Genomic DNA, 16,925 nt, shown 5'->3' with positions numbered 1-16,925 from the left:
AGAGTTAGCCAACTTAAGTGCGTGAACTCTGTCCATAACCTCCTCATATGGAGTCTCTCTACTGAGCGACTTTTCTAGTTCCTCAAACCAGAACCACGCTGCTGTAGTGACAGGGACAATGCACGAAATGGGTTGTAGAAGGTAACCTTGCTGTACAAAAATCTTCTTAAGCAAACCCTCCAATTTTTTATCCATAGGATCTTTGAAAGCACAACTATCCTCGATAGGAATAGTAGTGCGTTTGTTTAGAGTAGAAACTGCCCCCTCGACCTTAGGGACTGTCTGCCATAAGTCCTTTCTGGGGTCGACCATAGGAAATAATTTCTTAAATATAGGGGGGGGAACAAAAGGTATGCCGGGCTTTTCCCACTCCTTATTCACTATGTCCGCCACCCGCTTGGGTATAGGAAAAGCGTCGGGGTGCACCGGAACGTCTAGGAACTTGTCCATCTTGCATAATTTCTCTGGAATGACCAAGTTGTCACAATCATCCCGAGTAGATAACACCGCCTTAAGCAGTGCGCGGAGATGTTCTAATTTAAATTTAAATGTCACAACATCAGGTTCAGCTTGTTGAGAAATTTTTCCTGAATCTGAAATTTCCCCATCTGACAAAGCCTCCCTCATGGCCACTTCAGATTGGTGTGAGGGTATGACAGAACAATTATCATCAGCGCCCTCCTGCTCTTCAGTGTTTAAAACAGAGCAATCGCGCTTTCTCTGATATGTAGGCATTTTGGATAAAATATTTGCTATGGAGTTATCCATTACAGCCGTCAATTGTTGAATGGTAATAAGCATTGGCGCGCTAGATGTACTAGGGGCCTCCTGCGTGGGCAAAACTGGTGTAGACACAGTAGGGGATGATGTAGTATCATGTTTACTCCCCTCATCTGAGGAATCATCTTGGGCAATTTCATTATCTGTGGCAGTACTGTCCTTACTTTGTTTGGACGCTATGGCACAATTATCACACAAATTTAAATGGGGAGACACATTGGCTTTCATACATATAGAACATAGCTTATCCGAAGGCACAGACATGTTAAACAGGCTTAAACTTGTCAATAAAGCACAAAAAACGATTTAAAACAAAACCGTTACTGTCTCTTTAAATTTTAAACAGAAAACACTTTATTACTGAATATGTGAAAAAGTATGAAGGAATTGTTCAAAAATTACCAAAATTTCACCACAGTGTCTTAAAGCATTAAGAGTATTGCACACCAAATTTTAACCCTTAAAATAACGGAACCGGAGCCGTTTACAAATTTAACCCCTATACAGTCCCAGCTATAGCCTTTGCTGTGACCTAACCAAGCCCAGAGGGGAATACGATACCAAGTGACACCTTCTAGAAACTTTTCCAGTTACTTTCAGATCCTCACACATGCATCTGCATGTCCTGCTCTCAAAAAACATCTGCGCAGTAATGGCGCGAAAATGAGGCTCAGCCTACAACTGGGAAGTCCCCCTGACTGGAAAAGGTGTCTAACATAGTGCCTGCCGTTAATAAACGTTCCCCAAGTTTATAAATGTGAATTATCAGCATAAACATGAATAAAATGCCCAAATAAAGCAATCGATTTAGCCCATAAAAGTGTCTACCAGTTTTATAGCCCATATTAAGCCCTTTATTCTGTTTGTTTGACTAAGAAAATGGCTTACCGGTCCCCATGAGGGGAAATGACAGCCTTCCAGCATTACATGGTCTTGTTAGAAATATGGCTAGTCATACCGTAAGCAGAAAAGTCTGCTAACTGTTTCCCCCAACTGAAGTTACTTCATCTCAACAGTCCTATGTGGAAACAGCAATCGATTTTAGTTACTGTCTGCTAAAATCATCTTCCTCTCACAAACAGAAATCTTCATCCTTTTCTGTTTCAGAGTAAATAGTACATACCAGCACTATTTTAAAATAACAAACACTTGATAGAAGAATAAAAAACTACATTTAAACACCAAAAAACTCTTAACCATCTCCGTGGAGATGTTGCCTGTGCAACAGCAAAGAGAATGACTGTGGTGGGCGGAGCCTAGGAGGGACTATATGGCCAGCTTTGCTGGGACTCTTTGCCATTTCCTGTTGGGGAAGAGATATTCCCACAAGTAAGGATGACGCCGTGGACCGGACACGCCAATGTTGGAGAAATATTGGCACTTTGGGCCCAATTTGGACATTTCCACAAAGGGGTGTACTCACTTTTGGTGCCAACAGTTTAGACATTAATGGCTGTGTGTTGAGTCATTTTGAGGGGACAGCACATTTACACTGTTATACAGGCTGTACACTCACTACTTTACATTGTAGCGAAGTGTCATTTCTTCAGTGTTGTCACATGAATAGATATAATATATTTACAAAAATGTGAGGGGTGTATTTTATTTTTTTATTTTTTTTAAATGGCTTCTAGAGTTTAGGCATATTTGTCAAGCACTGGTTTAAATCGTTTGTACTTTGTGTTTTCTCAGGCAAAAAAAAAATATCAACAAGTCTAAATACTGCTCTCACATTTGGATGACAGAAAAAGGTTGAGTTCAGTGCCTCCTTTAAGAATATGGATAGAATACTGGGACTTTCTTGTTCTTAACTGCCAATAATATCTATGTTCTATATCAGAGATGGTAAACTGCTGGTCACTAACAATCCATTTTTGTTGCCCTAAAAAACAAAAAACTCAGAATGTGTTTCACTGTTTATGTGGTCCCAGGAAAGAGCAGACCTATAAATGTGTGCTTTAGAGTGGTCACACAACTCTAAAGACCTCTATGCAGGGGAGAACAGCAGGCAGAGGATACCCTGCAACCTTACCTAAAGTTCGCCCTGATACTGGATATGTTTAGGAAATATATTACTTGTGTGCAGTAGAATTGCATAATTAACAAGTGAATAATAAGACCACAATGATTTAACACCTACTCTGAATTTCAATTTTTTTTTTTTTTCCTATCTTCCGGCCCTCTGTATCATGTGACAGACATCAGCCAGTCACAGAGTAGTATACGCATACAGTGTGAGCTTGTGCACATGCTCAGTAGGATCTTGTTCCCCAGAAAGTGTGCATATAAAGACTGTGCAAAATTTGATAATGGAAGTAAATTAGAAAGTGTCTTAAAACTGCTGCTCTTTCTGAATCATAAAAGTTTATTTTGACTTGTGTGTCCCTTTAATAGCCAGAAATGTATATGCAGTCTATAAGGGCCTATTATACACAAATTGTAAGATTCATATCTGTCCCCAAGAACAAAAATACCATTGCAAACCAATCAGAAACTCACACACAAGTAATAGATTTGAGGAGCATGGGCGAAACATTGAATTTGGCATTCTTTGTGTGTTGCATTCTCACACCGATATATCCGGCACCGAAAATACCCGAATGCCGCTTCCTGCAGACATATTCGGCATTCATTTAGTAAACAAATGCCAAATCTGATGTTTCGCCCATGCCTAGATTTGAACATGAATTGTTGTTTGCACATGTGAAGTCACAGAGACTTTGGTATTTGGGCCCTCTTCACTAAAGGTGGTTAAAGGGATATGAAACCCGAAAATGTATTTTGTGATTCAGACAGAGCAGACCATTTAAAAAAAAAGTTTCCAATTCAGTTCTATTATCAAATTTGCTTCATTCTTATGATATTCTGCGTTGAAGAGGTACTTAGGTAGGCATCTGAAGCACTACATGGCAGGAAATAGTGCTGGTGCCATAAAGTGATCCAGAAACAGGCCGCCTCCTAAGCATACATCCCTGCATTTCAACAAAGGATACCAAGAAAACAAAGAAAATTGATAATAGAAGTAAATGAAAAAGTTGTTTAAAATTGCATACTCTATGAATCCTGAAAAAAAATTGTGGGTTTCTTATCCCTTTTATGCACCGATTCAACTTTGTTAATAATAATTTATTTAACAGGCATTTAAACAAACATATATTACTTTCTAATAGCAAAATATGAATCTGCAGCTCTCATGTAGTAGGAAGTTGGCCATCACTGTTTTATATGATTTGAATTAAATGGTTGAGATGGATCTGAATCAGAGAGACACCACACAAGCTCTCCCCCCAGGCAATTAACACTCGGTGTAAAGGCATAGAAACTACAACTTCTGTCTGCAGTGTCCGTGGCTTGGATTCTGCAAGTAACAAGGCAAATTTATTTAAAGTATGCATAAATTAAATAAGCTTATTTCAAATGCTTCCTGGTACTGCAATTGTACTAAGGACACTGAAGTTAATGTATCACTTTTAAGGGGCATTAAAGTCAAAACTGAATTCTGCATACATTAATTAAAATAAAACTACATTGTGATATACACAAATTACTAAAGTGACAGTAAAAACCTTGAGATTATTATTGTTTTATATATCTAAAATGTTTAGTTATGAATAATGAAACAACTTTGCAATTTATTTTCATTATTTATTTTACCCACTTTTCATGTAATTTAGCCATGAAAATTCATCAATTTCTAATTCTCAGAACTTGGAGTGCACCAGGATAACTTATCAAGGCAAAGTCTGCTTCATATCTGTCCCAATTGGCTTTGGCTGATAACTGCAAAACAATTTACTTTATACTCAATTTATGACAGTGACTACTAGTCTAGTTGTCTGCAGCCTAAAGCCCAGATTAGCTTCTCCAAAAAAGGCAAATGATGGGTGGACTTTGGCTATTGGAAAATAATGTTAATTTGTTTTAAAAACGTTAAGACTTGGCTGATTTGTATTAAAATAGCAACACAACAGAAATGTCTTGCAATTACAAGGTGTTTACTGTCCCTTTAATTTGGCTTGCTTTAGTTGTAAAAATGTGCTTCTGCCACATTCATTACAAAGGTTGGAAATTAAATTCTGTAACTGAAGTATGCTGGAAAATGCTGCAAACTTCCTGAAACAACTACATACTACTTGCCAATTGATTAGATAAGAGTACACATTGTTAAATGAGTTTAAACGTTTATTTTGTATGTAGGTCAGGTTGATATGTACTATACCTATTTAAAAAAATATTTTAATGTCCTTTTAAGTCCGTAAACCACCGATGTACCCTCTATGACAGCTGTCGTTAAACAAGCTCTATCACGCTTACGATGTCGGCAACACTGTGCTATATCTGCAAGCCTCTAAAAGTGTAGCATGCAGTACTAGCACAGTTTAGATGCTTTCCGGTAATGCTGCGATAGGAAACCCCTTAAAAAAAGGGATAGTCTAGTCAAAATTATATTTTCATGATTCAGATAGAGCATGTAATTTTAAAGCACCCTTCTAATTTACGCCTATTATCAGTTTTTCTTTGTTCTCTTGGTATCCTTATTTGAAAAGGCTGAAATGTAAGCTTAGGAGCCAGACCATGTTTGGTTCAGCACCCTGGGTAACACTTGCTGATTGGTGGCTACATTTAGACACCAATCAGCAAGCGCTACTTAGGTGCTGAACCAAAAATGGGCCGTCTCCTAAGCTTACATTCTTACTTTCTCAAATAAAGATACCAAGAGAATGAAAAATGTATAATAATAGGAGTAAAATTAGAAAGTTGCTTAAAATTGCATGCTCTATTTGAATCATTAAAGAAAAAATTTGGGTTTAGTGTTCCTTTAAGAGGGTGGCATGATTCCTAAAGTAGTCAGATGTTGCACAAAGAAAAGAAATTAATTAAGTAGACCTAGTAATTAAAACAAAATATTCCCTACTCTTTTTAAACAAACTTTTTTTTATACATTCTGTTCTTGTTAAAAATAAAATAATAAGCACCAATTGTGGTTGCTTATTGCTCAGAGACATTAATTTCAAGAACAACAATTTAGATGTTTAGCCATTAAGGAGACAAAACTTTCAATTTATGTTTATGTTATGCTGCTAAATACATAAAAATAAGCCTATTGCTGCCTTTGCAGCCCCTCGAATGTCTCTCCATATCCTTATTTTGCCTCAACAGGAAGGCAAAGGTATAATTCCTTTTGAAGCTAGGAGACACCATAAAATAGATCCAGTCAGTTTATTGCCCATGATCAATATAGGACTTCTCCTGCAAAAATCATGTGACCTAAAACTTAAGTTTTGCAATGTCTGCTTCCTTGTTTAGGTGTGGGCAGGGACTAGACTGAGAATTTCTAAGCATTCATTTTTCAAGAAAACAAATAACTAGTTTGCTTTTTTTTAATACAATTTGTTTCTTTTTATGTTTACTTTAAAGTAATAATAATTGTTGTTGCTAGAAGTACTATTTTACATCCCTTTAAGTGTAAGTACTTGATCCACTGACCAAACACAGCACTGACGTGTTGTTTTTTTCAAGCCCTGCAAACTGATCTTATGCTCAGTAACACAACCCTTCCACAGCCTGGTTTCCTGGTCCTTTACAGCAGTGATAGCCAACTTCCTAATACACAGGGCTGCAGATCAATATAATTTATGGCTATTAAACATTATAAAATAAAATACAGGTATACCCCACTCATACAGCGGGTTAAGGACCGGAACATCGCTGTAAAGTGAAAACCGCCTTAAAGTAAAAATGCAGTTTTAGCTTTCTTTTCATTTGCCAGTGTATTTAAAACTTGAAAACATGTTTAAACAAACATATATTAGGGGTGCAATAGCTCTAGGTTTAGTTTAACACTAGCACAGCACAGTATTCAATAAAAACTGTACCTGTAAAATAGGGACCACTACTGGAGTAAAATTTGCCAGACTACAAGACTGAGACACAGATTGCAATGTGATGCTGTAAACAGAGTGAACTGCGCATAACAAAATGGTGCCAGTCACTTTTCTCGCAATCTCACAATGATTACAGCACTGTTTCAAAATCCTTGGAGGTTGAACTTCAGCTCCATAAAGCGCTGTATTAGCGAAGTACTGTAAAGTGAAGCGCTGTAAAGTGAGGTATACCTGTAACAGATTTAGAAGGGTACTATCTGTCTGCAGTTTTCCCTCCAGAGTCACCCCAAAACACACAAATCTATGGCATATATTGTTAGCTCTGCTTTCCCTAAAGGGCAGCAGAAACTTGTGCCAAGGGCAGCAGAAACTTGTGCCAAGGGTCGCATCTAGCCCTTGGGCTGAAAGTTGACCACCCCTGCTTTTACAGGATCAAGAAAGCAGGTGGTATGAGCATGTTGTTATGCCTTGTTAGCAGACAGTACAGCTAATGACTTGCTGAAAAGGTCGGTTTGCTAGTCTGAAAAAAAACAACCTCTTCAGTGCTGGGCGACTGATAAGTCAAGTCAGTACACTTACAAGAAATCAGATAGCTATGTACATCATCCTTTTAAAACAACAGATTATATAAAATATCTGGGGATACAACTTCATAAAAATCCGAAATTTTGGTATGAGATTAATTTTCCCCAGGTCTTTAGTAAATCTATCCTAGATCTTAAAAACTGGATGGATCTTCCCATTCCTTTGTCAGCCAGAATCACCTTGATAAAAACAATCATGTTTCCACAAATTTTGTATTTGTTACAGAATTTACCACTTTTTAATTTTAAACAGCAAATAACTAAATTTTATTCAATTTGCTCACAATTTTTATGGAAAAAGCAAAAAGCTTGCATTTCAATAGTAAAACTCACTCAAAAAAATAAAATAAAATGCTGGGCTGGCGTTTCCAGATATTAAACTGTACAATGTTGTAATTTTAGCCAGGACCGCTATGGACTGGCTAATGAATCTTAATAAATTCACCTCTAATGAACTCGAAACAGAAATAATCTCACCATTTTCTCTCAAGGCGATTCTGCACTGTTCAATAGGGAATCTTCCCAGTACTCTAACAAATCGAATAACGTTTAAGAATGTTATCACTGCATGGCAGAAGATTTCCTCCAATTTGGGAATAGACTTTAAATGCTCTTCTCTTCTTCCAATATGTGGGAATCCAGAATTTATACCAGGAATCCAACAAACTGTTTTTAAATCATGGTCTCAAAAGGGGTTGATATCTCTGCATCAACTGTTCTCTTCGACCGAACATCTATTATCTTTTAATAATCTTATTCACACGTTCCAAGTATCTAGGAACGATTTGTTTGCATATTTTCAGATGCATCATTTTATTAATTCTAAAAATTGGAAATTTGAGCTATTGTGTCGATGGTCTGAGATAAATATATGCATCAGGAAATTTTCTGTAGGCAAATGTTCTATTTCGTTATGGTCTGATATTCTGCTTTCTAAACAGGGTCAGTTGTATTTAAATAAAATTCAAGCTTTTTGGGCAATGCATTTTCCAGCAGTAGACTCTATTAATATTAGACATAGTCTTATGTTAATACAAAAGCTTACAATTCCTATTGGTTGGAAGGAATCACATGTCAAACTGATTCACAATGTATATTTCTTTCCCTCTAAATTGGCAAAATTCTTTCCAAACAATGATTTTTACTGTTCTAAATGCCATCTAGATAAAGCAGATATTCTACATACATTCTGGAAATGTCCAAAAATATCACAATTATGGTCCAAATTAAATTTTTGGTACAACAAACTTTTTTCGGATCATTTTAAGATTAATGGTAGCTATATTTTTTTTTCTGTCGGACTCGGCAATTATTAGACCGAACTACTATCATAGTTATTGGTGATTCAAAAACATTGGTGATTCTAAACAGGTTTTATCTCCATTACTTAACAACAAATCATTTATGTTGGCAGCTAAAGCTGGGCTGTTTCCTCTTCTTTCCTGGATGCCAGCTTCTTTTGTAGTATAGTAATCCGAAGACTGTGTTAAAATGAGTAGTGTTAAAGAGGGATGGAGCGATTTATTTATTTATCATTTATGGTTATATGTTTGGTTTTTGGGGGGGGGATAAAAGGGAAAAATGTGCTCAGTTCACAGGCATGATAGTACCAAAAGATGTAGGGATAATATAGATAGGTATTGCCCCTTATTGGTTTTGGAAATTAGGGTATTTTATGCAAATTGAGATCAAGTTTTAGAAGATATGTGGTATTCATTTATTTCTCTGTGGTTTATGTATCTATTATTTTTGTATTAACATCATATGTCATTTGTTTTATGGATATGAAATGTATGTAACGCCCTATCGCATGTCTGTCTTGTGAACTGGTTTAATAAAATAATTTTTAAAAAAAGAAAAAAAAAAAAAAAGTCAGTACACTTACATGGGGAGATGGTCAAAATAGGGATATGGATGGACACTGGAGCAGTTGTAAATGCAGCAATAGGATTATTGTTATGCTGCGAAGAGCATAAAATAAAACATATTTAGAGTTTATTGTCCCTTTAAATTCTGAGGTGGCAGAATAAGGGGAAAATGAACACAAGTTAGAAAAGAATATTAACTTGCAAGTTTGTGGCATTTTCTGTAAGCTTCAAAATAAATTAAAAGTAAATAAAATAGCATATTGTAGAACGCTTTCACAAGGAAATGATTGGCACCTAATTACAATCCATGTTACACTGTAGATGAATGAAATGTTTTAAACCATTTGTAAGGCCCCTGAGTTTACCACCCACACTATAACATGATGTGAAGACAAGAGCCATATGGAATTAACCTAATAGGAGAAAAAAAATCGTGGGCAGAACAGAAACCTGTTGCAATGCAGTTAAAACATACTGTAAGGTAAATAAATATATTTGTATTTATTTTACAATGATTATGTATTACGTTGAAATGGTGCTGCTTAAGCAACACATAACTAAACATGTAAACACATAGTTTAATGCATTTACCAAAATAAAAAGTGCCATGCAGTAGAACGATCATGTCATATACAGTTATAATTTTAATAAGCTAAGTGTCTCAGATTTGCACCCTCCTCCTTTGCGCTGTCACCAAGTCAGTGCGGCTGGTTAATCAGAGCAGCACAGTAAATAAATGATCACAAGTAAGTAGGCGTAAACCTCTCACAGACCGTACACAACCACGGGGGTGTGTTATTCACTCTGTTATACAAGAACAATTGCTTCCACATACACGTTACAAAAGCAGCCGTACACGCACACACTTCACCTCCCACTAACAGCACAGACCTACCTGTTGAAGTGTCTCCGGTGGGGCCTATATTCTCGTTCTTGATCTGGGTTATCTATTTAGCACTGAGTGCGTACTGTCAGCATAACTAACACTCCCCCTACAGAAACACTTGTGATTGCCTTGTGCGCATGCGCAACCCAACCCAGGAAGCTGTCAAAAGGGGAATCCTTGTTCAGGAGTGAGTGGTGAAAAAAAAATGCCTGAAGGGCGCATGCTTGGTTAGAGAAAGATGTACCAGAACGCCTTCTAAAGTTTTACTCACTATGCGTTACATGTGTTTATTCTTCTTACGTGTCGTATTATGTTTTGATTGGAAAATGATTTGGAAAGTTTTTAAAACAGTTGTGCTGTATGTATGTTATGTGTTGTTTCGTCCACTGACTACACGATCTATATACAGATTTAAAGGGATATGTCACAATTGCATGAGTGCATTTCAATATGAAATGTAAACATTTTGCAATATTTTTTATACATCTATTAGCAAAAATGCTTCTGTTGAACGTCATTACTAATTTTTAGTGACATACATATCCCGTGAGACCCCTGCACCAGTATTCGTACACCATGCCTGCTCAGAGAGCTAATGGTGGGCTGTATTTCATCTGTGAAGATGTAATCTGTACACCAGCAAATAAAGATGAGTTCCAGCAACCAAATTTTCTTAAAAAGTGACCTTTATTGTTTCATGGCAGGATCCATAGTATAACAAATAGATAATTTTTAAAGCCTACAATCAGCCCTTAGTTATCTATATCATACTCACATCGTATACTAAAAGTAAGCGAGTACCATCTCTTCCCCCATCCCATATTACTTTTGCATATAAAAATCCCCCCCCCAGAAAATCATAAAAACCTGAGGTATTCCAGCTGATACCCAAGAGAGGACTCCTTGTTTAAGATTACCTTCTACTTATACCCACTTTTAAGCATTTGAGGTCCAAGAGTGACCTATTGACTCATGTTTGGAAGGTTTTGCAAAGTACAGACAATAGGTATCAATGATGTTAACTCAATCTGTTAAGTATACTTTTACTGAGCCACAAAATATAGTGTGAACATATTGTTCTTGTTATGCTAAATTATGAAATATGTTATATGTATTGTGCTATATTGTAATATTCTCTACATAACTGTATACATGTTGTATGCCTGATTTAATTACCTCAATAAAAATATTTTAAAAACAAAAATGCATAAACATATATTCTGTGAATTCTTGCACATGCTCAGTAGGAGCTGGTGACTCAAAAAGTGTAAATATAAATATAAATACTGTGCACATTTTGTTAATGAAAGTAAATTGGAAAGATGTTTAAAATTGCATGCTGTATCTCAGTGTTTTTCAACCAGTGTGCCATGGCACACCAGTGTGCCGTGAGAGATCCTCAGGTGTGCCGCGGCAGACTGACAACAGTGTGGGGGTGTCCCTCTTTCAAATTTTGAAATATTGGGAAGTATGGTTATGATTTGGGATAGTTATGCTGAGAAATAAAACCATTCCCAATCAGGCGCTTTCCAGAAAGAATGGCAGGATGTAGTAAATCCCATCTGTACTTTTCAGCATTCATTATCCCATCAATTCGGACAATATCGCCAACACCACTGGCAGAAATGCAGCCCCAAGCCAGGACAGACCTTCCACCATGTTTCACTGAAGGCTGCAAGCACTAATTCTTCCATCTCTCATTCTCACATATTGTCGACGATTGGATCAAAAACAAATTCAAATTTGCTTTGTTCTTTTGTTATCCTTTGCTAAAGGAACAGCATTGCACTACTGACAGCTAGATGAACACATCTAGTTAGCCAATCACAAAAGACAAATGTGTGCAGGCACCAATTAGCAACAGCTCCCACTAGTGTAAGATATGTGTGTATTCTTTTTCAACAAGGAATACCAAGAGAACAAAGCACATTTAAAAATAGAAGTGAATTTAAAAAGTGTCTTAAAATTACATGCTCTATTGGAATCATGCAAGTTTAATAATTTTGACCTTTCTATCCCTTTAATTACCAAAAATTTAAAGGAACATGAAAGTCATAAGATAACTTTCATGGTTCAGATACCGCATGTCAACTTATGAGACTTTCTTGGCCTTCCAGCACTTTTTTTGTCCTTGACCTCTTCCGATTCCTTACATTTCTTTATAACAGTTTGAATACCACATCTTGAGTATCCAGTTTATTTGCTGATTTCCCTTTGAGAGTGGCCTTGCTAATGCAAAAGTATGATTTTATGTCTGTCAAATTCTGTGATCTTTGGCATTTTGAATGGAATCATGTGTTTGAAGGTTGGTCTTATTAGCAAGCTTCCAATTAATTAAACTCATACCACATGTGTATGTAATGCGCAAGCATGTCTTGCACAAACCTGGTGTAATAGATCTTTTCCACAGCAGTCATTTTGACATGATATAGTAGGTCAAATACAGGTGTTAGCTATGACATTAATTAGGGTTCCATTCCATTTAGGTTTACGAGAGCCAGGTTCCTGCTATTGCTCAACTGTAAGGGGAGGTCACACTATATACTTGCCCCTTTAGCCTATAGAAGCTGTTTTTTTCTGATTATTTTTTTTTCTGTTTTTTAATACTGCATACAAATATTGTGTATTTTCTGGTTGTATTCTAATAAAGAGACTGAGAAATAATTATATATGGTCATTATACCATTACTAAAACAACAAATCTAAAAACATTTTGCACAGTATATATATATATATATATATATATATATATATATATATATATGTATATATATATACTCCCTTAAACAACCACATTGTCATATACCATATCCTTTTTAACCCTTTTAAAACATTTATTCAATATTAAACATTTTTATATGAATGTAATGCTTTATTTTAATATGTTTTACATGTGTTTTGTGAACTTTTTATTTTAATCCTAACTCTTCAGTTCAAGTCACCCTCTATTTTGTCTTTCAACTTGTAATATCGGCGATTAATGGACAAAGTACTTAGCTTGCAATTAATCGCGATATGAGGCGATGCAATTTCTAAATACAAATCTGTCACATCATGTACTATGCTCCTGTCTGCCACAGTTATGAATATTATAGAATGCTTCTTAGCCTTTCTGTATTGGTCTTTTTCTCTGGCTTCATGTCTCCTTATATATGAGACCTTTTAGTGTTTTTAACGCATTTATTGTTAGTCTGTGCATCCAAGCATTCCTGATAACATCTATCTTATGTGCATTTCAGATACTAATTTACTACAACAGGGATTACTACATATTATTACATAATTTGGATCCTGTATCATGTTCCTGCCTGACCCAGCCTACTTACTTGTTGTCTGTTCCAGTCTCACCTCACCAATCATGTAACTAAATAATTTCTTCTTCCTATTCCTGACCTGTTTCCCATACATGTGACTTTACTTAGTTCACCTGTCCATGACCTTTCCTCTGTATTCCTGAACTTCCTTGCGCATCATCCAGGACCAAACTCTGAGAGCCAGGAAGTTTTAAAGGACATAAAACCCCACATTTTAAACAACTTTCCAATTTACATCTATTATCAAATTTGCTTAAAGGGACACTAAACCCAATTTTTTTCTTTTGTGATTCAGATAAAGCATGCAATTTTAAGCAACTTTCTAATTTACTCCTATTATCAAATTTTCTTCGTTCTCTTGCTATCTTTATTTGAAAAAGAAGGCATCTAAGCTTTTTTTTTTTTGGTTCAGGACTCTTGGACAGCTCTTTTTTATTGGTGGATGAATTTATCCACCAATCAGCAAGAACAACCCAGGTTGTTCACCAAAAATGGACGATACCAAGAGAATGAAGAAAATTTGTTAATAGGAGTAAATTGGAAAGTTGCTTAAAATTTCATGCTCAATCTGAATCACGAAAGAAAAAATTTGGGTTCAGTGTCCCTTTAATTCTCTTGACAGCCTTTGTTAAAGGAGTAGAAATGCTGGAAACTAGCTTATCACATCAGGTGAGCCAATTGCAGGAGGCATATATGTGCAGCCACCAATCACCAGCTAGGTTCCAGTAGTAAATTGCTGTTCCTGAGCTTACCTAGGTATTATCTTTAGTGAAGGATACCAAGAGAAGCAAACTAGGTAGAAGAAATTTGGAAATGTATTTAAAACTGCATACTTTATCTTAATCATGGAAGTTTAATGTTGTCCCTTAAATGCTCAGATAGTAGCTGACAGTAAATTTCATTCATAATTATTTATATTGGAAAGTGTTTACCCTATAAATATCATTGGGGGGTTTTCAAGCCTATTCAGGCCAAGTAAATACCTCCTATACTTTATGGAGACAATGAGGCCTATTTATCAAAGGTCTTGCGGACCTGATCCGACGGTGCGGATCAGGTCCGCAAGACCTCGCTGAATGCGGAGAGCAATACGCTCTCCGTATTCAGCATTGCACCAGCAGCTCACAAGAGCTGCTGGTGCAACGCCACCCCCTGCAGACTCGCGGCCAATCAGCCACAGCAGGGGAAAGTGTCAATCAACCCGATCGTACTCAATCGGGTTTTAATCCCGGCGATGTCTGTCCGCCGGCTCAGAGCAGGCGGACAGGGTTATGGAGTAGCGGTCTTTAGACCGCTGCTTCATAACTGCTGAACACGGGCCCTCAAGCTCCATTCTGAGCATGATAGATAGGCCCCAATATGATATGGTTATTCCAATCAAATAGAAAACATGTCTGGCAGTTTTTCACAATATTTTTGGACTTTTCAATTGTACACCTTGGACTTGTTGAAAAACGTATTCTAGGCTGATTGTGTGTGTTGTCATTTCACAAGTTAATGAACAACATTATTTTTGATTTAAAGGGACATGAAACCTAAAATGCTTTCATGGTTTAGATAGAGCATACCATTTTAAACAACTTTCCAATTTATTTCTATGATCAATTTTGCTTAATTCTTTTTAATATCCTTTATTGAAAGAGCAGCAATGCACTACTGGGAGCTAGCTGAATACATCTGTGCACCAATGACAAGGGGCATATATGGGCAGTCACCAATCAGCAGCTTGCTTCCAGCTCCTGAGCCTACCTAGCTATGCTTTTCAAAAATGTTGGGTTTCATGTCCCGTTAATAAAAACATAAAAAAATATCATTTGAAATTTGTAGAAAAAATAACTATCATTTAAATGATAAAACCATAAACATATGACTTATAAAATTAATCAAAGTTATATGAATTTTTTTATTTCCATTTATCAAGAATTAATACTTTTTAAAGGGACATTTAAGGCTCTGTAAACTGTTTAATTAACCATAATTAAAACAAAACCAAAAAAACTGTATTGTACTCTCCTTATTTATTTTACTGTTTTTCCTTTAAACTATAAAACCTAAGAATAACTGGAGTGGGTCCTTCAGGATTCTGAGCTCTGATCCTAAATAATCTGCACAGTGTTTGCTTGACGAATAGTACTCATTGATATACTGTATGTCCTTAATTGGCCTAAGCTAAATAAATAAGATAAACAATACTAAAAAAGCTATAGTCCTCTACTGGGAGACACTGCACATTTTGCAAACAAAAAGCTTTGTGTGTGCTCCGTTGGTAAAGAAGCAGTGCTTAAAGGGACAGGAAACCCAAAATTTTTCTTTCATGATTTGGGTAGAACATACAATTTTTACTTTCCAATTTACTTCCATTATCAAATTTGTTTTGTTCTCTTGTTATCCTTAGCCAATCACAAGAGACAAATGTGTGCAGGCACCAATTAGCAGCAGCTTCCACTAGTGAAGGATATGTGCATATTATTTTTCAGCAAGGGATACCAAGAGAACAAAGCACATTTGAAAATAGAAGTGAATTTAAAAGTGTCTTAAAATTACATGCTGTATCGGAATCATGCAAGTTTAATTTTTTTTTTACTTTCCTACCCCTTTAATTACCAAAAATGTAATTGGACATGAAAGTCATAAAATAACACAGCATGTCAATTTAAGAGACTTTTCAATTTTGTTCTGTCACCAAATTTACTTTTTTCTCTTAGTATCCTTTGTTGCTAGGACCTAACTGGTAATTGTTGGCTATGCACATATGTCACTTGTCACTGGATAACCAGAAGTTTTTAGCTAGGTCCTAGTAGTGCATTGCTGCTCTTAAAGGGACAGTAAACCTTAAAAATAATGTTATATAATTCTGCACATAGTGCAGAATTATATAACATTATATTAGCCAAACTTTGTAAATCATAATATTGCCTTTTTATTTTGTAAAAATACCGCTGTTTTACAGACCCGCTCTCTGTACTCTGCTGAGCGGGTCTGTTGTTTTTACTGAGCGCATTGGGCCAGCTGTATAGTCACAGCCCGGCCCGACCGTGCCATTAGACACAGTGCAGCTCGCTCCCGCGGGAGCGAGCTGCACTGTGTCTAATGGCACGGTCGGGCCGGGCTGTGACTATACAGCTGGCCCAATGCGCTCAGTAAAAACAACAGACCCGCTCAGCAGAGTACAGAGAGCGGGTCTGTAAAACAGCAGTATTTTTACAAAATAAAAAGGCAATATTATGATTTACAAAGTTTGGCTAATATAATGTTATATAATTCTGCACTATGTGCAGAATTATATAACATTATTTTTAAGGTTTACTGTCCCTTTAAGCTGGTTTTAACTATATGTTTAATCCATTTGCATGGATTAAATACATAACTATTAGGCATGAGCAAACATTGGGCATTTGTTATTCGTTATAGAAGCAAATGCCAAATATGTCTGCGGGCTGCTGTTTTCGGCTATTTTCAGCGGCACATTTAATAGCGTAAAAGGCAACACACAAATATCTCTGCAAGTCCATACAATTTTACACTAATAAAACCGGCACTAGAAATAGCTGAATGCTGCAGCCCGCAGACATATTCAGCATTTGTTTCTATGATGAATAATGATTGCC

The 16,925-nt window shown here is 36.3% G+C and overlaps 1 protein-coding gene across 3 annotated transcripts in view; it reads right to left on the bottom strand.

Moving 5' to 3' along the window:
• CLOCK (clock circadian regulator) overlaps window positions 1–10,145 on the bottom strand; it is a 482,886-nt gene extending 472,741 nt beyond the window's left edge. For all 3 annotated transcript variants that reach the window (XM_053703956.1, XM_053703957.1, XM_053703958.1), the window contains exon 1: window positions 10,013–10,145. The gene's annotated coding sequence lies outside the window, so the exon portion shown is untranslated. The remainder of the gene's footprint in view (window positions 1–10,012) is intronic.
• Window positions 10,146–16,925: the final 6,780 nt, after the last annotated feature.

This window comes from Bombina bombina, chromosome 2, assembly GCF_027579735.1.
Source record: "Bombina bombina isolate aBomBom1 chromosome 2, aBomBom1.pri, whole genome shotgun sequence".
In the NCBI taxonomy this organism is placed as follows: domain Eukaryota; kingdom Metazoa; phylum Chordata; class Amphibia; order Anura; family Bombinatoridae; genus Bombina; species Bombina bombina.
Note: the sequence above shows the minus strand (reverse complement) of the source record. Positions and strands in the feature narration are given on the sequence as shown.